The following is a 21200-nucleotide window of genomic DNA, read 5'->3' as shown; positions in this document are numbered from 1 at the left end:
AAAAGAACTGAGAAAATTAAAATTATCGTCAAGTCTGCAGAAAAGATCTTGGTATTAAAGGGATTAGGTGGGAAGAAGTCAAAGAAACGCTGAATGGTGGATCCAACAGTTCACAGGCAGGGGAGATGGAATCTTAATGGCAGTATATTTATCGCAAATGGTCAAGAATTTAAGAAATGTTTCAGAATTTAAGGAAAATCCTCAGATTTTATGGTTGAAGCCCAGGGTAAATGTGCAGAACTCCAACAACAAAGAAGTACCGGACAAGAACAACGGTGAGTTGGAAAGAGATTGGAAAATGGAATAAATTATTGCAAGGATACAAAAGGAAAAGGAATTTGTTGCAAAGTGAATTATCTACATTCAGATTATAAAATGAAAACATGGAAGCAAATGAAGAAGAACTCCGAGGTCTCAGTAAACAACTGCAGGCTATGATCCAAGAAAAGGAAAACATGAAAAAGCAGATAGACTTGGAAAAACAGCAATTTTAAAAGTGCAACATGCGATAACTACTATTCTTTAATAAGACAATTTTAGTCTTACAAGTGATGTCGATGAAATCAATGTAATTCAGGTAATGCAACTACGCAAAAATGTGACATAATTGGGGAAGAATAGCAGTTTGCGGCATTATCTAATGAGCGCATTAAGCATTCACGAGGTATTGCAACTACAGAGTGATGCTAACAGAGAACTGCAGGCTGAACAGATTGTCTAAAGTAGAGAACTCCAGGACATATTTGGTTGGAACACCACAGGTCTAGCAGGTGGCGGTAATGCACTGAAAACTGGTTGCCAACTGCCACAAAACAAAAAAGAAGAAGAAGAGGGGGAGGGAATTATCGGAAGTTGGAGAATTCTATGTTCATACCAAGGTGCTGGAGACTACCTAGACGGTATATGAGGTGTTGCTGCTCCAAACTGAGCTTAACCTCATCATGGCAGTAGAGGAGGCCATGTATGGACATATCCGAATGGGAATGGGAAGCAGAGTTGAAGTGGGTAGCTACCGGGAGATCCCATCTGTTGTGGCGAACGGAGCGGAGGTGCTTGACAAAGCGGTCCCCCAATCTGCGTCGAGTTTCACTGATGTAGAGGAGGCCGCACCGGGAGCACCGGATGCAATAGATGACCCCAACAGACTCACAAGTGAAGTGTTTGTAGTAAACACGAGGAAATCTGCAGATGCTGGAATTTCAAGCAACACACATAAAAAATGCTGGTGAACGCAGCAGGCCAGGCAGCATCTATAGGAAGAGGTACAGTTGACGTTTAGGGCCGAGACCCTTCACCAGGACTAACTGAAAGAAGAGATAATAAGAGATTTGAAAGAGGGAGGGGGAGTGGGAGATCCGAAATGATAGAAGACAGGAGGGGGAGGGATGGAGCTAAGAGCTGGGAAGTTGATTGGCAAAAGGATCCTGGGACAGGAGGCCTAGGGAGAAAGAAAGGGGGAGGGGGGAAGCCCAGAGGATGGACAAGGAGTATAGTGAGAGGGACAGAGGTTGACAAAGGGGGAGGGAAGGAGAGAGAGAGAGAGAGAGAGAGAGAGAGAGTGCGCATGTGTGCGCGCGCGCAAAATAAATAAATAAATAAATACATTAGGGATGGGGTACGAGGGGGAGGTGGGGCATTAATGGAAGTTAAAGAAGTCAATGTTCATGCCATCAGGTTGCAGGCTACCCAGATGGAATATAAGGTGTTGTTCCTCCAACCTGAGTGTGGCTTCATCTTTACAGTAGAGGAGGCCGTGGATAGACATGTCAGAATGGGAATGGGATGTGGGATAAAAATGTGTGGCCACTGGGAGATCCTGTTTTCTCTGGCGGACAGAGTGTAGGTGTTCAGTGAAACGGTCTCCCAGCCTGTGTCGGGTCTCGCCAATAGAGAGAAGGCCACATCGGGAGCACCGGACGCAGTATATCACCCCAGTCAACTCACAGGTGGAGTGTCGCCTCACCTGGAATGACTGTATGGGGCCCTGAAAGGTGGTGACGGAGGAAGTGTAAGGGCATTTGTAAGGTCACTTGTTCCACTTACAAGGATAAGTGCCAGGAGGGAGATCAGTGGGAAGGGATGGGGTGGACGAATGGACAAGGGAGTTGCGTAGGGAGTGATCCCTTTGGAAAGCAGGGGGGGGGTGGGCAGAGGGAAAGATGTGCTTAGTGGTGGGATCCTGTTGGAGGTGGCGGAAGTTACGGAGAATAATATGTTGGACCCGGAGGCTGGTGGGGTGGTAGGTGAGGACCAGGGGAACCCTATTCCTAGTGGGGTGGTGGGAGGATGGGGTGAGAGCAGATGTGCGTGAAATGGGGGAGATGCGTTTGAGAGCAGAGTTGATAGTGAAGGAAGGGAAGCCCCTTTCTTTAAAAAAGGAGGACATCTCCCTCGTCCTGGAATGAAAAGCCTCATCCTGAAAACAGATGCAGCGGAGATGGAGGAATTGTGAGAAGGGGATGGCATTATGAAAGGGACAGGGTGGGAAGGGGAATAGTCCAGATAGCTGTGAGAGTCAGTAGGCTTATAGTAGACATCAGTAGATAAGCTGTCTCCAGAGATAGAGACAGAAAGATCTAGAAAGGGGAGGGAGGTGTTGGAAATAGACCAGGTAAACTTGAGGGCAGGGTGAAAGTTGGAGGGAAAGTTAATGAAGTCAATGAGGTCAGCATGCGTGCAGGAAGCAGCACCAATGCAGTCGTCGATGTAATGAAGGAAAAGTGGGGGACAGATACCAGTATAGGCTTGGAACATGGATTGTTCCACAAAGCCAAGAAAAAGGCAGGCATAGCTGGGACCCATACGGGTGCCCATGGCTACACCTTTAGTTTGGAGGAAGTGGGAGGAGCCAAAGGAGAAATTATTAAGAGTAAGGACTAATTCCGCTAGACGGAGCAGAGTGGTGGTAGAGGAGAGCTGGTTAGGTCTGGAATCCAAAAAGAAGTGGAGAGCTTTGAGACCTTCCTGGTGGGGGATGGAAGTATATAGGGACTGGACATCCATGGTGAAAATAAAGCTGTGGGGGCCAGGGAACTTAAAATCATCGAAAAAATTCAGAGTGTGAGAAGTGTCATGATCATAGGTAGGAAGGGATTGAACAGGGGGAATAAAACAGTGTTGAGGTATGCAGAAATGAGTTTGGTGGGGCAGGAGCAAGCTGAGACAATGGGTCTACCTGGACAGGCAGGTTTGTGGATCTTAGGTAGGAGGTAGAAACGGGTGTGGAAACTATAAGGTTGGTAGCAGTGGATGGGAGATCCCCTAAGCGGATTAAGTTAGTGATGTTGTGGGAGATAATGGCACGGTGCACCTTCATGGGGTCATGATCAAGTGGTAAATAACAGGAGGCATCTGTGAGTTGTTGCTTTGCCTCGGCAAGGTAGAGGTCAGTACGCCAGACTACAACAGCACCCTGCTTATCGGCGGGTTTTATAGTAAGGTTAAGATTAGTGCAGAGGGAGTGGAGAGCAGAGCGTTCGGAAGGAGTGAGGTTGGAATGGGAACAAGGTGCGGTGAAGTAGAGACAGTTGATGTCCCGTCGGCAGTTAGCAATAAAGAGATCCAGATCAAGCATAAGACCAGAGCGAGGTGTCCATGAAGAGGAGGAGGGTTGAAGACGGGAGAAGGGGTCCTTGGTGGGGGTGGGAGAGTCCTTGCCAAATAAGTAGTAAATTTTTTTTGGCGTAAGATCAATGAGTTCATCTTTGGCTAAATCAATATCTTAAATACAGTTTATATCAGAAAGAGAAGGATTGTGGATGGAAGTAATGTTTGAAAGAGTTCTGAACTGTTTCCAGGTGTTCAAAGAAATTGACAAGGAATTTTGCATCTCAACACCATCTTGTAAAGCACTTCCCTCAGCATTTGAAAATTGGCAAAAATGTTGGCCTCCGCTCTCTTATTCCATATCAATAGCTCAGCCAAGAAAGTTTGTAATTTTTCAGCAGCATCTATAATGGTGACTTCAGGACAATGAATTGAAGGATTCATATGGTTAAAGACATCTGCTAGGTAAACTAACCCATGGATACAATCCTTTCTTCAAAGTGTACTGGTGGGGCAGTTGTTTCTCTTTGGAAAAAGTGAAACTTCTGTCCTTAGTTTGAACAAGTGCTTCAAGGAAGGCAGCTAACTTCTGTGTGGGAGGGAAGCATTTCATATTCGGCACCCATTTCTTGACAAAGTCTTTAAGATACAAGTATTCAAATAAAGTTGATGATTTTTATAGCTGTTGTGTATTTAATATTTTAGTTTCCTTTGAGTAAATGTGTGTGTGTGTTTCTGAATAAGCATTCTTGTTCATTTAAATAATTAAACGAGGAGGAGAAGATGGCAGCGCGACGGCAGCATGCGCGGCCTCTCCAGTGAATGATGTCTGTAATCTGTTAAATAGGGGATCGTGCACAATTCTGATTTGATGGAGACGGACGTGAGAGTATGGAGGAACATCTCGAAAACTCCTGAAATGCCCGCTTCGCTGCCACTGCTGCTGTGTGGTAACCGGAATCTCTGGAGCAGAAGGCCCCGAAATCCTCGGCTTTGCTTGTTTCAGCTGCTGGGGCTAGGTCGAAGGTGCTCGGGAGGCTGTATTAGAGGGGCTGTTCGGAGGCTCGAAGTTTTCGGATGGATGGACTCAGTGTCGGCTGTGGTCGGCTGCTTCGAAGGCATCAGCAAGTTGACGGTGCCTGGAGGTTTATAGTAGGGAGTTTCTCCCTTTTGCTGCCTGCTATCGGGGACTTGGGAGTCGATCGACTCGGGGACATCGAGACTTTTTTTACTGTGCCCATGGTTTGTTCTTCATCAAATTATGGTATTGCTTTGCACTGCTGTGACTATATGTTACAATTATGTGGTTCTGTCAGGGTTAGTCTTTGGTTTGTCCTGTTTTATGTGATATCACTCCGAAGAAACATTGTATCATTTCTTAATGCATGTATGCATTCCTAAATGACAATAAAAGAGGACTGAGTGTTCTCCTAATATTGTACATGTAATCATGCTACCACGTGATACATGTGCACCTTGCTTAAAGTAAAGTTGAAGTTGAACCTAAATTATTTGAATGTTTTGAAGTTCTTTCAGGGTTGTTCAAAGAATCTTTGTTGCTGGTGCATATTTGAGTAAAAAAAAGAGTGACGACGATGTGAGGAGCTTCCTTTTTCAGGAAAGTAACAAAACCAGATGTATTACCAAACATCACAGGAGCTCCATCTGTGCAAAGAGTGTGGAGTCTTTCGTTTTTTTTTAAATTTTACTTCTTTCTACTTTTACAACAGTGTGAAAAATGATTAATCTTACCATAGCCATTGCAAATTTTGCCATATGCGGGCCACTGATTTGGACGATGTTCCCGTGCACAGTGATCACATGACTTTTTTCTATCCAATGCTGTTTTGCTCTCTGTTGGTTTCGTCGACATATTATTACATTTCTTGATGTATTTGTGCTTTTTTACAGTGTTTACATTGCAGTTTTTGACAGAAATCTCTTCAGCCTGCAACATCACGGTCTCAGGAGCTTTGCAAAGCGCCAAAGTTTTTTCAAAATTTAAATCTTGCTCTCTCAACAGTCTTTCTCTCAGAGCATGATCTCGAATGCCACAAACAAGTCTATCTTTAATGAGAGAGTCTGTGAGCAATCCAAACTCGCATGTTCTACTACGCTTTCTTAACTCAGTAACATACTGATCAATTGTTTCAGTGACTCTCTGCGCACATGTGAAGAATTTATATCGCTCATACATTAAATTACTCTTAGGTATACAAAATACTTAAAATCTGTCCATTGTCAACTTCAAATTGAAATTATCTCCATCTTCAAAAACAAAATTATTATATACCTCTATTGCATCATTCCTGATTACCTGCAGCAAAAGCACAGCTTCGTTTTTTTCTGATTTTTCATCATAATCAATCGCCGATAAGTACAGTTCAAGCTGTTGCTTGAATATCCTCCAATTCTCAGCTACATTGCCAGTCAGCTGAAGTTCTGGTAGGGGTTGTAAACCTTCCATTTTACTGTTTACAGTTCAAACTTTTTTCTTCTTTTTTTTCTCAATTATCTTCGATTCTTGATTCTTGATTCTCCCGTTTTATTCTTCCAGAACCACTTCTGACAACATGTTATGTTACTTCTATTTAAATGTACCGTGGGTTAACAGTAAAGAGTCATATTCTGGAAGAATTAGAGAACTTTCATTTACAGTAATAAACAAACACATCTTAACCCAGCCATGTGCTGGAACATCCTAGCAATCCCGCGCATGCTCAGTGCTCTGTCCAATCCTGTACTGGCACATCATTGCACGTGATATCACCACAAGTTTTGTTTTGAAAAAGAAAACTTTTTATTGTTTCTAAAACATCGAAGGCCTTTGCAGTTTGCCAAAGGGGCTCATAAAATAGGAATTCTTCTTTGCTGGTGTCAGAATGTGCATAACGAACAAAGAAAATGAGCTGACAACACTGAGAGATGATTGGTAGTTTCATCTAGTTGTAAACTGAATGGGAATTGCGAAGCTGCCTATTCTTCAATGACTCAATTCTAGAACGTATCATATTATTTGATAAAAAAAAGAACCACTTCCAGTTTTCGAATCACAAACAACAGAAAATCTACAGATGCTGGAAATCAAAGTAGCGCACACAAACTGCTGGAGGAACGCAGCAGGCCAGGCAGCATCTATGGAAAAGAGTAAACAGTCGACATTTAGGTCCCAGACACTTCAGAACTGGAGAAAAACAGATGAGAAGTCAGACCAAGAAGGTGGGGGTGGGGAGGAAGAGGCACAAGGTGATAGGTGAAATCGGGAGGGGGAGGGGTGAAGTAAAGACCTGTGAGGTCGATTGGTGAAAGTGATAAAGATCTAAAAGGGGAATCTGACAGGAGAGGGTAGAAGGCCATGGAAGAAAGGGAAGGGGAGGAGCACTAGATGGAGGTGATGGGCAGGTAAGGAGATAAGGTGAGAGGGGGAAATGGGAATGGGGAATGGTGAAGTAGAGTGGGGGGCAATTAGCGGAAGTTAGAGAGATCAATGTTTCGGTCATCAGGTTCGAGACTGCCCAGACAGAATAGAAGGTGTTGCTCCTCCTACCAGAGTCTGGCCTCATCATGGCAGAAGACGAGGCCATGGACTGATGTGTCGGAAAGGAAATGGGATGTAGGATTGAAATGGGTGGCCATCAGTAAGTCCCATTTTGTCTACCTTCTTCAAAGAAAGGGGCTTCCCTTCCTCCACCATCAATACTGCCCTCACTCTATCCACCCACCACCCCAACAGGGATAAGATTCCTCTTGTCCTCACCTACCACCCCACCAGCTTCTGCATCCATCACATAATTCTCTGTAACTTCCATCATCTCCAACGGGATCCCACCATGAAGCACATCTTCCTTTCCCCCAACGTTACTCTTTCTGCAGTGATTGCTCCCTACGTGACTCCCTTGTCCATTCGTCCCTCCCGACTGAGCTCCCTCCTGGTAATCCTTGCAAGCAGAACAAACTGCTACACCTGCCCTTTTGCTCCCTCCCTCACTACCATTCAGGGCCCCAAACAGTCCTTCCAGGTGAGGCGACACTTCACCTGTGAATCTGTTGGGGTCATCTACTGTATCCAGTGCTCTCAGTGTGGTTCCCTGCATATCGGTGAGACTCGATGCAGATTGGGACACCGCTTTGCCAAGCACCTATGCTCTGTCCGCCAGAAAAACAGGATCTCCCAGTGGCCAACTATTTCAATTCCTCTCCCATTCCCATTCCGATATGTCAGTCCGTGGCCTCCTCTACAGATGTGTTGAGACCACACTCAGGTTGGAGGAGCAAAACCTTATATTCTGTCTGGGCAGCGTCTCCTTCACTATATCCCAAACTTCCAAACTTCCATTAATGGCCCCCCACCTCTCCTTCACCATATCCCATTCCCATTTCCATCTTTCACCTTATCTCCTTACCCGCCCATCAACTCCCCCTGGTGCTCCTCTCCCTTCCCTTTCTTCCAAGCCTTTCTGTCCTCCTAACAGATTCTCCCCCTTCATCCCTTTATCACTTTCACCAATCAACTTCCCAGCTCTTTACTTCACCCGTACCCTGTCTGGGTTTCACCTATCACCTACCACCTTGTGCCGCCTCCTCCTCACCCCCACTACTCATATCTTTTTCCAATCCTGATGAAGGGTTTCAGCCCAAAACGTCAACTGTTTACTCTTTTCCATAGATGCTGCCTAGCCTGCTGAGTTCCACCAGCATTTTGTGTGTATCACTTTCAGCTTTTTCCCTCTGTTTCAGTGACAAACAAGCTCGACCATTCCAGTGCATATGGCTTTACTAAAGTGTCTCCAATAGTGTGGGGCTTCATTTGGTTGGCATTCTAGTAAACAAAGTTCCAGAATGCTTCAAGGAAAGGTTTTTGTAAAATGGAAAATCCAAGTTTTGGAAGTGTGTCAACTTATTAAAATTGATCATTCTTTGCACAAAAAAACCCTTGCAACTTTAGATGCATTTTTAAGAGAAACAGATATAAGATGCTCTTTCAGTTTTGCTGGCTTCATACTTCCATTTACAAGAATTTTCCTGACCACAAAAGATGGTAATCTTTAGATTATTACCTGAGCCGCATGTTAAATTGGCATTGGGTCAAGAAGATCAGAGAGTTAAATGTGTGGCTCAAGGATTGGTGTGGGAGAGTGGGTTTGAATTCATGGGAAATTGGCACCAGTATTCGGGAACGAGGGAGCTGTACCAATGGGACAAGCTCCACCTGAACTGTGATGGGACCTGGATCCTAGCGAATCGCATAACCAGGGCTGTGGATAGGGCTTTAAACTAAATAAGCAAGTGGGTTCAACAGATTGGAGAAGTAAAGTAAAAAAGAAAAGTGTTGATAAAGACAAAGAAAAAGCAAAAGATAAAGAGAAAAGTAAGAGTGGAGTGAAAAAAACTCAACTGCAAAAGAGTGAAAGATTACAAAATTTTAAAAGCACAATGAGTGTAAGGCACTTTATCTGAATGCCTGTTGTATTCGAAACAGATCAGTGAACTCGTGGCTCAGTTCAGTACAAGGGGGTATGATTTATACTTTATACTTTATTGTCGCCAAACAATTGGTACTAGAATGTACAATCATCACAGCGATATTTGCTTCTGCGCTTCACACTCCCTGGATTACAAATATTAAATATTAAAAATAGTTAAAATGAGTAAATATTAAAAATGTAAATAATAAATCATAAATAGAAAATAGAAAAATGGGAAGTAAGGTAGTGCAAAAAAACCGAGAGGCAGGTCTGGATATTTGGAGGGTACGGCCCAGATCCGGGTCAGAATCCGTTCAGCAGTCTTATTACAGTTGGAAAGAAGCTGTTCCCAAATCTGGCTGTATGAGTCTTCAAGCTCCTGAACTTTCTCCCGGAGGGAAGAGGGACAAAAAGTCTGTTGGCTGGGTGGGTCGTGTCCTTGATTATCCTAGCAGCAATGCTCCGACAGCATGCGGTGTAAAGTGAGTCCACGGACGGGAGATTGGTTTGTGTGATGTGCTGCGCCGTGTTCACGATCTTCTGCAGCTTCTTCCGGTTTTGGACAGGACAACTTCCATACCAGGTTGTGATGCACCCTAGAAGAATGCTTTCTATGGTGCATCTATAAAAATTAGTGAGGGTTTTAGAGGACAGGCCAAATTTCTTTAGTTTTCTCAGGAAGTAAAGGCGCGGGTGGGTCTTCTTGGCAGTGAACTCTGCTTGGTTGGACCAAGTCAGGTCATTTAGTGGCCATTACAGACACGTGGTTGCAGGGCAGACAGGGCTGGGAATTAAATACCCAAGGATATCAGGTAATATGGAAGGATAGGCAGGAATGTAAGGGAGATGGGGTAGTGCTGTTAAAGAGGAGATCAGGGTGATCGTGAGAGACAATATAAGATCTAAGGAGGAGAATGTTGAAACCATCAGAGCAGAGATTAGGAATAGTAAAGGGAAACAAATCACTGGTGGGAGTTGTTTATCGGCCACCAAATAACAACATTACAGTGGCACAGGCAATAAATAGAGAAATATCTGAAGCATGTAAGAATGGAGCAGTAGTTATCATGGGGGACTTTGACCCGCACATAGATTGGGTGAATCAAATTGGTTGAGGTAGTCTTGAGGAGACTTCATAGAATGCATTGGTAATGGCTTTCTTGAACAGCATGTTACAGAACCTACAAGGGAACGTGCTATCTTAGATCTGGTCCTGTGCAATGAGACAGGTAAAATTAATGATCTTGTAGTTAGAGATCCTCTTGGAAAGAGTGATCACAGTATTGACTGAGTTTCTCTTTCTAAAGTAAGTACATGTTCGGCACAGCACTGTGGGTTGAAGGGCCTGTATTGTGCTGTAGTTCTTCTATGTTTCTATGTTTCATACAATAGTTCGATCAAAAACCAGTGTATTATGCCAAAACAATGTAGAGTACAATGGGATGAGGGAGGATTTGGCTAATGTAGACTGGGAACACAGGCTATATGGTGGGACAGTAGAGGAACCATCAGACCATAAGACCATAAGACAAAGGAGCAGAAGTAGGCCATTCGGCCCATCGAGTCTGCTCCGCCATTTTATCATGAGCTGATCCATTTTATCCTATTTAATCCCACTGCCCCGCCTTCTCACCATAACCTTTGATGCCCTAGCTACTCAGATACCTATCAATCTCTGCCTTAAATACACCCAATGACTTGGCCTCCACTGCTGCCCGTGGCAACAAATTCCATAGATTCACCACCCTCTGACTAAAAAAATTTTTTCGCATTTCTGCTCTGAAAGGGCGCCCTTCAATCCTGAAGTCATGCCCTCTCGCACTAGACTCCCCCATCATGGGAAACAACTTTGCTACATCCACTCTGTCCATGCCTTTTAACATTCGAAATGTTTCTATGAGGTCTCCCCTCATTCTTCTAAACTCCAAGGAATACATTCCAAGAGCGGACAAACGTTCCTCATATGTTAACCCTCTCATTCCCGGAATCATTCTAGTGAATCTTCTCTGTACCCTCTCCAACGTCAGCACATCCTTTCTTAATTAAGGAGACCAAAACTGCCCACAGTACTCCAAGTGATGTCTCACCAGCACCTTATAGAGCCTCAACATCACACCCCTGCTCCTATACTCCATTCCTCTAGAAATGAATGCCAACATTGCATTCACCTTCTTCACTACCGACTCAACATGGAGGTTAACTTTAAGGGAATCCTGTACGAGGACTCCCAAGTCCCGTTGCATCTCAGAACTTTGAATTCTTTCCCCATTTAAATAATAGTCTGCCCGTTTATTTTTTCTGCCAAAGTGCATAACCATACACTTTCCAACATTGTACTTCATTTGCCACTTCTTTGCCCATTCTTCCAATCTATCCAAGTCTCTCTGCAGACCCTCGGTTTCCTCAGCACTGCCGGCCCCTCCACCTATCTTCGTATCGTCAGCAAACTTAGCCACAAAGCCATCTATTCCATAATCCAAATCGTTGATGTACAATGTAAAAAGAAGCGGCCCCAACACTGATCCCTGTGGAACACCACTGGTAACCGGCAGCCAACCAGAATAGGATCCCTTTATTCCCATTCTCTGTTTCCTGCCAATCAGCCAATGCTCTATCCACGTATGTAGCTTTCCTGTAATTCCATGGGCTCTTATCTTGTTAAGCAGCCTCATGTGTGGCACCTTGTCAAAGACCTTCTGAAAATCCAAATATACAACATCCACTGCATCTCCTTTGTCTAGCCTACTGGTAATTTCCTCAAAAAATTGTAATAGGTTTGTCAGGCAGGATTTTCTTTTAAGGAATCCATGCTGAGTTCTGCCTATCTTGTCATATGCCTCCAGGTACTCTGTAACCTCATCCTTGACAATCGACTCCAACAACTTCCCAACCATCGACGTCAAGCTAACAGGTCTATAATTTCCTTTTTGCTTCCTTGCTCCCTTCTTAAATAGCGGAGTGACATTTGCAATCTTCCAGTCTTCGGGAACCATGCCAGAATCTATCGACTTTTGAAAGATCATCGCTAATGCCTCCGCAATCTCCACAGCTACTTCCTTCAGAACACGAGGGTGCATTCCATCTGGTCCAGGAGATTTATCGACCTTTAGCCTATTCAGCTTCCTGAGTACTTTCTCTGTCGTAATTGTGACTGCGCACACTTCTCTTCCCTGCCACCCTTGAGTGTCCGGTATACTGCTGTCTTCCTCAGTGAAGACTGATGCAAAATACTTGTTCAGTTCCTCTGCCATCTCCTCATCTCCCATTACAATTTCTCCAGTATCATTTTCTATCGGTCCTATATCTACTCTCACCTGTCTTTTACTCTTTATATACTTGAAAAAGCTTTTAGTATCCTCTTTGATATTATTTGCTAGTTTCCTTTCATAGTTAATCTTTTCTCTCTTAATGACCTTCTTGGCTTCCTTTTGTAAGGTTTTAAAGACTTCCCAATCCTCTGTCTTCCCACTAATTTTTGCTTCCTTGTATGCCCTCTCCTTAGCTTTAACTTTGGCTTTGACTTCTCTTGTCAACCACGGTTGCATCCTTTTTTCACTCGAAAATTTCTTCTTTTTTGGAATATACCTGTCTTGCACATTCCTCATTTCTCGCATAAACTCCAGCCACTGCTGCTCTGCCGTCTTTCCCGCCAGTGTCTCTTTCCAGTCACTTGGAGGATGAGAAGGGGGAATTGATATTGGGAAATGAGGAAATGGCTGAGGCTTTGAATGATTAATTTGTGTTGACCTTCACAGTGGAAGACATGTCTAACATGCCAAGAAGAGATGTTATGGATGTGATGGGAGGTGAGGACCGCAATACTATGACTATCACTAAAGAGGTACTGCAGAGCAAACTTGTGGGTCTGAAGATAGATAAGTCCTCTGGTCCTGATGGAATGCATCTCAGGGTACAGAAAGAAATGACAAAAGTTATTGGTGTTAGTTTAGCAAAATTCCCTGGACTCTGGGCAGGTCCCAATGGATTGGAAGACGGCGAATGTCACGCCACTGTTCAAAAAAGGATGTAGACAAAAGGCAGGTAACTATAGGCCAGTTAGGTTAACATCTGTACTTGGGAAAATGCTTGAAGCTATCATTAAAGAAGAAATAGTGAGACATTTGGAAAGAAATGGATCCATCAGGCAGATGCAGCATAGATTCAGCAAAGGCAGGTCCTGTTTGACAAACAAAAATGGAGTTCTTTGAGGATATAATGAGCGCAGTGGATAGAGGGGAACAGATGGATGTTATTTACTTGGATTTCCAGACAGTGTGCGATAAGGTGCCATATAGAAGACTTATCCATAAGATAAGGATGCATAGAGTTGGGGGTGATGTATTAGCATGGATAGAGGATTGGTTAACTCATAGAAAGCAGAGAATTGGGATACATGAGTGTTACTCTGGTTGGCAGTCAGTGGTGAGTGGTGTGCTGCAGGGATCGGTGATGGGCCCGTAACTGTTTACGATATACATTAATGATCTGGAAGAGGGGACTGAGTGTAGTGAATCTAAGTTTGCTGATGTCACGTACCCCGTGATGGGGATAAAGAAACCAGCAGAAATAGAAACCACTTTGGAGTCTAGTATTGCTATAAACTACTAATATTTTTTAACAACTATGCAATAGAGTAAATATCAATGTAAATAAATGAAACAGGTTAGCAATGATTATATATAAGTAAGTAAATCAGTAAGTGTGGAAATAGATATATGAAAAATCAAGCCTCTTCAAGTCTAGGGGTAAAAAGATACAGTCTTACGATGTTGAGTAAAGTTCAGTTCGTGGTATGTAGTTGAATAGCGATGGAGAGAGAGAGAGAGAGCGTGAGTGAGTTGAATCTTCAGGTGAGCTGTTGCTGTCGATCTACTCGTCATCCTCCGAAATCCTTCACAAGTCACCGACTGTGACTTTAACCAGGGGGACCGTACTTCGATGTGGTTGAGCCGTCTACCCAGGCCAGGGTGGGACACATGGACAACTCCCCACCGGTCTTGCCTTTGGATTTTCACTGGTAGAGCACTTGGATCAATCTGCCTGATCGATCCTCCAAAACCCACTTCCTCTGCGGGCTCAACAATGCTTGTTCAGTGTCCAGATCATGTGTCTGAGGTCTGTACCATCTGACCTCCTATTTATCTCACCAGGCAGAGCATCACCTGTCATTCAAAGAGTCCCTCCTTCCTTTGTCTGTAAAGGAATGCCAGCAGGCAACAAGTCATTGGAAGTAACATCAATAATGTCCTGTCGGTCACCATAGCAACCTTCGAGCTGCTCGGTGCTGTCTCTCAAACCCAACTCAGTAGAAATCCAAAGTTACCTTCAGTGCCTTAAAGTGACAGTCCAACCATCAATCTTCGTCTCTCTCTCTCTTTTTAAAACAAACCGTCGATGATAAATAACCCTCTCTCTCTGTCTCTCTTCAAACAGTTAATAGGGGCACTTCTGGATCCCCTCACACTCCCCTTCCTCAGGGAAAAAAAGGTTGTTGAAGACGATTTGTTTTAATGCACATCACAGAGTTTGAAATAGTACAGGAAAAAAAAACATCAGATGACAAAGCAATAATGGTTACAGTTTCCAACTTAACATCGTATTCATACAGTCTCAATGGTGTCACAAATACTGATATCTCTTTAGCCCTCTCTGTTAAAGGAACACCCCAGTATCCTTTTGACAAGTCAATCTTAATAAGGTATCTAGCCTTCCCCACTCTATCAATACAGTCATCCGTTCTCTTTCTTTGTTCCTTCTTGTTTCTAATTCCCTGTTCAACCCTTTTACTTTTCTCAAAGTTCACTCTGTGAAGATGCCATTTCATAGGCTGGGCTAAATTCATAATGACGTGATGCACTGCACCTGTGCCCCATTTCAAAACACCAATTAGTCCTTTTACTTGCTTACTCAGTTTTGGGTCCAACTGGTGGACCTATCAGTAATATTTTCCAAAACAATGGAATTCTGACATCTGGGTGAGTCTAGATTCGATGGGTAAACATGTCTTTCCATTCCATTATCAGATTTCACGACTCTATTTTGTTCTATAACAATTCTCCCAGCTGCAATTCCAGTAAACAGGTGTATTATTTAGACTCGACCATTTTGTAAACTTTCCTTGGCAAAGTCACAAAGCTTACTAAATCCCTTCCAGAGTTCTCTGAGTAGGGTCAAAGGTCCTTTTGGCCTGTAACTGAACACAGGTTCCAACAAATTACCCTTCACTGCCTTCTGAATCGAAACTCCACCACTAAATAAGAAGAGGGGAACTCCCTTGTTCCAATTTTCCTCATTCCTCACACAATGATGTCTACCTAAAGGCATACTGTAAGCCATGTTTAAAATTTCAGCCCTGTAACCTTTCAAAACCACCACGTGACTTGCAGGCACAGTGGCTGGTCTCCACTTCCTCATCAACATCCCATCTTTAAGGTAATATCCTACTGACTCCCTCTGAACCTCCTCTCCTGTGAGAGCCACCTCCCTTAAAGCCACCATTCCAGAATCTCACTTCTGTTCGTCGATACATTCCTTTTTCAATAAAGACAAACCTTTCTTATACACCTTACCCTTATCAGCTGTACTACCCTCTAAGTCCTGCTGAAATCTGGAAGGTAGAAAAGTCTGTGACACATCATAATTTAAACCTTTGTTTTTTCTATTGTAGGTCTCAATAGCAACTTTGCTCATTAGCTGAATTGCTGAAACACTTTTATCTTGGAGAGCTGTCAACATGCCTCCATTGTTTATTAAATTCAATACCATCATTAGGCTGATCAGAATCATGTACACATTATGAAAGAGACGAAACAAACTACCCATCTGATTACGACCTATACTTCGACTTGATTCCATAGCAATTTCCACTCCAAAACCTTAACAATTTTTTTCCTTTTCCATAACAGTATACTGCCTAATGTTATGACCTTGCAGGTGCTCAAATGTCCAAATGGAATTCAACAGAGCCACACATCTTCCCTCAGCAGGCTTTTGTCCTACAAGCAGGGTCAAAGGTCGTGCAAGCAATTCAACCTTTCCCAGCACTTTATCCAAAAGTCCAGGAACAACACTTTTGCTATTATTTTCAACAACACTGACCTCACCAATTTCCACTTCATGACCAACTTTTAAAACATGGTCTAATACAAATAACTGAGAATCCTCACATTCCATTGGTACCAAGGTTAACCCCTTACTCACTGAACCAAGTCCATCTGACTCAAAAGGACTGCATTCCCTTTCAACCAAGTTAGTCACCTCAGACCTTAACTGAGTTTCAACACAAGGTTCAGTACCCTGTGAATCCACAGGTACTTCAACAACCTGAACACAGGCAATCGGGACAGCTGCCTCTTCTAGGCTTTTATCACTAGTCCCAGTTTCAAATTCCAGGTTATCCTGATCCTCCCAGCTACACTCTGGGAAACTCTCATCTGGAGTAAACTCAACCTCATGGGTTAAAACTTCTTCATCTGCTTTCTCAGCAGACCCCTGCAGGGTAGGGGCATCCTCTGCCACTGGGTATGCCCTTACCTCATCAGGAACACCACTTTCAAATTCATCACACAAAACTAGCCCTTCCGAGCTGTAAAAATCATCAGGGTCCAACACTAAACCTCTTTGCTGCAACTTCTCTCTTTTAAACTGTCCCTGCCTTTCTGCCTCGTGACCTTCATGTTGCCATTTCTCCCTCTCGAGCTGTCTCTGTCTTTCTGCCTCTTCTCTCTGTCTTTCTGCCTCTACTATCTGTTTTGCTGCCTCTCTAGCCTCTCTCTTGAGTTGTCTTAATTTCAATTCATGCTCCCTTCTTAGTATTTCCAACTGAAGCTGGAACTCATCCTCAGTAGGTTCACCTTCCACGAACAACTCTAACGCCTCCTCATCAAACATTCCCTTATCTATATAACATTCAACTATTTTTCTTTGAATTTCTACTTTTGTCATACCTCTCTTTACCTCAACTTTCAATTCTTTAGCAATGTCCCGCAACTCATACTTTTTAGTTAACTTCGAAGTCACCAGGTCTGGTGATTTCAGAAAGTCTCTAACATCCATTTCTGCTGTTTTTCCACACAATCAAATCAAAAGGGATTTTCCCCAATCAATTCAAACCAGCCTCCCGGCCAATTTGTTCATATCCCGGATGAGCCCCCAATTAATGTCATGTACCCCGTGACGGGGATAAAGAAACCAGTAGAAATAGAAACCATTTTGGAGTCTAGTATTGCTAATAACTAATAATATTTATTAACAACTATGCAATACAGTAAATATCAATGTAAATAAAACAAACATGTTAACAATGATTATATATAAGTAAGTAAATCAGTAAGTGTGGAAATAGATATACGAAAAACCAAACCTCTTTAAGTCTAGGGGTAAAAAGATACAGTCTTACGATGTTGAGTAAAGTTCAGTTCAGTTCAGTTCGTGATATGTAGTTGAATAGCAATGGAGAGAGAAAGAGAGAGAGAGCGAGTGAGTTGGGTCTTCAGGTGAGCTGTTGCCGTCGATCTTCTCGTCATCCTCTGAAATCCTTCACAAGTCACCGACTGTGACTTTAACCGGGGGACGGTACTTCGGTGTGGTTGAGCTGTCTACCCAGGTCAGGGTCGGACACATGGACAGCTCCCCACTGGTGTTGCCTTTGAATTTTCACTGGCAGAACGCTTGGATCAATCCGCCTGATCGATCCTCCAAAACCCACTTTCTCTGCGGGTGCAACAATGCTCGTTCAGTGTCCAGATCATGTGTCTGAGGTCTGTACCATCTGACCTCCTATTTATCTCACCAGGCTGAGCGTCACCTGTCTTTCAAAGAGTCCCTCCTTCCTTTGTCTGTAAAGGAATGCGAGCAGGCAACAAATCCTTGGAAGTAACATCAATAATGTCCTGTCGGTCACCATAACAACCTTCGAGCCGCTCGATGCTGTCTCCCAAACCCAACTCAGTAGAAATCCAAAGTTACTTCCAGTGCCTTAAAGTGACAGTCCAACTGTCAATCTTTGTCTCTCTCTCTCTCCTTAAAACAAACCATCGATGATAAATAACTCCCTCTCTCTGTCTCTCTTCAAACAGTTAATAGGGGCACTCCTGGATCCCCTCACACTGATGATACTAAATTGAGTGGAAAAGCAAATTGTGCAGAAGATACAGAGGGTCTGCAGAAAGATATAGATAGGTTAAGTGAGTGGGCAAGGGTCTGGCAGATGGAGTACAATGTTGATAAATGCGAGGTCATCCATTTTGGGAGGAAAAATCAAAGAGCTGATTATTCTCTAAATAGTAAAAGATTGCAGTGTGCTGCTGTGCAGAGGGACTTGGGTGTGCTTGTGCATGAACCACAAAAGGTTGGTTTGCAGTTGCAGCAGGCTATCACGAAGACAAATGGAACGTTGGCCTTCATTGTTAGAGGGGATTGAATTTAAGAGCAGGGAGGTTATGCTGTACAAGGTACTGTACTGGTGAGGCTGCACCTGGAGTACTGTGTGCAATTCTAGTCTCCTTACTTGAGGATGGATATACTGGCTTTGGAGGCGGTGCAGAGGAGGTTCACCAGGTTGATTCTAGAGATGAGGGGTTTGGGCCATGAGGAGAGATTGAGTCGCCTGGGACTGTACTTGCTGGAATTCAGAAGAATGAGAGAGGATCTAATTGAAATATATAAAATTCTGAAAAGGATAGATAAGATAGAGGCAGGAAAGTTGTTTCCACTGGTAGATGAGTCTAGAACTAGGGGACATAGCCTCTTGATTTGGGGAAGTAGATTTAGGACAAGATGAGAAGGAACTGCTTTTCCCAGAGAGTGGTGAATCTGTGGGAAATGAAGCAGTGGAGGCTATCTCAGTAAATACATTTAAGACAAGGTAGAAATAGATTTTTGCATAGTAGCAGAATTAAGGTTATGGGTAAAAGGCAGGTAGGTGAAGCTGAGTCCATGGACAGATCAGCCATGATCTTATTGAATGGCGGAGCAGGCTCGATGGGACAGATGCCCTACTCCTGCTCATATTTCTTATGTTCTTAAACATCACTATGGCATTTGTTTCCCATCATGTCCACTAATGCAAGCGAAACCATATAATACATAGTTCAATAGGTACATTTAATGTCAGAGAAATGTATACAATATACAATCTGAAATTCTTTTTCTTCGCAAACATCCATGAAAACAGAGGAGTGCCCCAAAGAATGAATGACAGTTAAATGTTTCTAACCCCAAAGCCTCCCCCCACTCCCCCCTCCCATGCATAAGCAGCAACAAAGCAATGACCCCGCTCCCCCACCAGCAAAAAAGCTCAGCACCTCCCACTGGTGTTTTCATCATAGTTTCTTTTCTTCGACATTTCAACTTAAATTGGGTCTGGAAAAAATATGAAATAAATAAAGCTAAGATAAAATATTTGATTCAATTGACATTTTTGGAATTCAGGGTTTTTGTATAGTTTTTAAGTCATTTGTTTAAAACCCATGGTTGCAGGCCGCTTGACCATGGTTTTCGGTCGGGCGCTGAACGCTCTGAAAGATTTGGCGGGGGGGGCGGGTGCCTGGCGCTCCTCCGGGGGCCGTGGTCGAGTGGTCGGTGACTTGGGCCAGCTCCCACACTGGACTTAGTCTGGTGAGGATGGTGTGAGGACACCCAGCAGGACTGAAAAAAAACAAGACCTGACAAAGGGCGGATGAGCTCCTTGTGAGCCAACGGCCATCTTCCGTGGAAGAGATTAAAAGCCTCACCACGTATCTATGAACCGTATGCTATGCACCTAGTTAGAACAGGCATGATGAACTTGGGCGCTGCACCGTGTGCCTGGACCTGCCCAAGGCCTCTGCCTGAGGAAGGGCCGAACTCGAAGAAGCGGCCACGGCTGGAGGCCGATACGGCCTTGGGCTCGAGTTCGGCGGGTGTGGCGGCAGGCGGTGCCAAGGTGGCCAGCGAGAACAAACTGGAGGAGAGGCTGTACTCGGTGCTGTCGCAAGATCGAAGAAGATGGATGTGTGTAGCCGCCAACCCCGGATTCGGGACGGCACCCACTGACTGACTGACTTAATAAATTTGCGAAGAAAGAAGTAATTTTAATTAAGTGGTGTAAGATATTCAAGAAATTTGTATGCCAAGTAAATAAAATAAGACAAGTTTTACAATTGATCTGAAGTTTTAACACACGTAATAGCTTTTGGATCCTTGGATAGACACAAGGATTACAGCTGTAGCTCAAGCATCGTGTCTTTCCTGGAATTCACCTACCGTTGCAAATGGAGTTGCATAGTATTACTAAAAGCTGCACAGCCTTACAGGGAATATGTGAGTTCATCACTTGATTGCAGAGTGACCAGTAGGTGCAGGGGTGCCCGATAGCTGACTGGCTACGTCGTACAAGTGCCTGCATTCAATCTCACGGCAGGTCTAATAACTACCATAATTTCAAAGTAGTGATGCTGTCAATGATATTTTGAGGTACTTGTAACAGCTGCAATGCGACATGAAGATATCTGTGATTTCCACTGGTGACAAATCACAGACACTGCTAATACTACTGTGGTTTGCTGCCTGCGTTCATCATTGAAAGAAATACTCAATTTCAATTAGAGGTTAGCGAAAATAAAAATGTAGATGCTTTCCCATATGAGTTCACAGACCCTCTGATATCTATCCACAGTCCTCTGAGGGGTCCGTGGAGCCCAGGGACTCCCCTGCTGTAGACCTTGCATGGAGTGATGGCAACAGCATAGCACTGAAGGACCGATTCAGCTCGGGAGCGTTGACACTTGCCTTGCTGGCAGAGTGTTGCACCTTCCACCCTACCAACCTCCAGATTCAACAAATTATCCTTCACAACTTCTGCCAGTTTCAAACGTAGATATCTCTTCCCCTTCAAAAATGCAAGGCACCATTCCCTTCGTGACTCTCTGGTTTGCTCCTCTGTTCCCAGGAGGCATCACCCTGCCCTTTAACTTCGTCCCACCACCCAGAGATCTAAGCACTCATTCCAGGTAAAGAGGTGAGTTATTTTCTTTTCTTCCAATCTAAATGCATGGCATTCCTTAAGACCAAAAGACATAGGAGCAGAATTAAGCCATTCGGCCCATTGAGACTGCTCTGTCATTTCATCATGGCTGATCAATTTCCCTCTTAACCCTTTCTCCTGCCTTCACACGCTTCACAACCTATTAACCTCCACCATAAATACAC

Source organism: Mobula birostris, chromosome 5, assembly GCF_030028105.1.
Source record: "Mobula birostris isolate sMobBir1 chromosome 5, sMobBir1.hap1, whole genome shotgun sequence".
Classification (NCBI taxonomy): Eukaryota; Metazoa; Chordata; class Chondrichthyes; order Myliobatiformes; family Myliobatidae; genus Mobula; species Mobula birostris.
Note: the sequence above shows the minus strand (reverse complement) of the source record.